The sequence below is a fragment of the Ochotona princeps genome, chromosome 5 (assembly GCF_030435755.1).
Source record: "Ochotona princeps isolate mOchPri1 chromosome 5, mOchPri1.hap1, whole genome shotgun sequence".
Lineage (NCBI taxonomy): Eukaryota > Metazoa > Chordata > Mammalia > Lagomorpha > Ochotonidae > Ochotona > Ochotona princeps.
In genome coordinates this window covers 46,258,489-46,259,785 of record NC_080836.1, presented here as the reverse complement: position 1 = coordinate 46,259,785, position 1,297 = coordinate 46,258,489, and positions in this window count along the sequence as shown.

Sequence of the window (1,297 nt, the reverse complement as noted above, 5' to 3'; positions counted from 1 at the left end):
ACCCACAGGTCTACAGTTTGATTTTACTTATTGCAGTTGGTACACAACTCTTTGCTTGCAGCCACTTGTGCTACAACCTCCAGCGCGTTCCAGGTCTGGGTTCTTACGTTAGATTTCCACAAAGAACTCAGTAGCCCCAACTCCTGGCTCACCAAATCCTCCTCCTATAGTGCCATGCTGAGGCTGCACCATTGTCTGTACAACCTTTCTCCCCCTTCCAGTTGGAGCAGGTCCCAGGATTAGGAAGACACCAGGTGTCCTATATAGCTAGGTTGTTGGTGGTGCTGATCTTGCCGGAACCTGTTGGACATAGGTCTGGGTGCCACACGGACCTATCTTGACCTGTACAATGCCACAGTCAGTATTATTTTCCTGTGGGACCAGTGCAATTCATGGAACTCAGTGAATCTTGTGAGCTCAGCACATGCACAATTCACTGTTGTCCCCTGCAGTCCTAAAGCATTTGCCACAGTGTACAAAATGGCGCCTTATGTACCACTACTAAAGTTCTTAATTTGCCGGCCGTCAGGTCTGACGGCTGCCCAGACCTGTCTTGGGTGGAACCTGTAGAATGCCACGTTGATGCAGTTCACTGAATCAGAAATGAGTTCACCCCCATCTCAGCGTATGCTCAATCCTTTATCTTGCCTTTGCTTCCTTATGCAAAATGGCACCCAATTTGGCTTTAGTGGGTGACTTGGCTGTGAAATCCACCCGGTTCTCGCAATGCCTGTTTGGGATCTGCTGTTCTGTCTCTGCTTCTGTTCAAATCAAATGGACCAGCAGGATGGACGGTTCTTTGTCTGGGTTCACCTTCCAAGCTCCCAGTGAAAGTCCCTTCCCACCTGGTTGCTGGTGGAGTTCCGGCTGCTGGTGGAGTTCAGATCGCTGTTAGCTGAATGCAGCTGGAGTATCAGTTACTGCAACACCACACCGTTGTGTCCACTGCTTTCCTGTGTCTGTCAGTCTCCAGGTACCCCTCTGCTGTTGCTCTGTCCTCTCCTATTTCCTGGAATGTGTCCTCTTTGCTTCATCCTGATTAAATGTTTCTCCATCCATTTAAACGTGTCTTTCCCCTATTCTGCCACCTTGATTCCCTCAGAATGCCTTCTGGTTTTAAAGTTCTCAAGTATTTATTTGAGAGGCAGAGAAGAAGACAGACAGAGGCTAGGGAGAGAGAAAGATCCTTCCATTGGTTCACTCAGTATCCATTCACAAAGGGTGGAACTAGGCCAGGCCCTGCCTGGTGGATGGGAACTCAATGTTTCCCACCTAGATGCCAAGAACCCAGTTATTG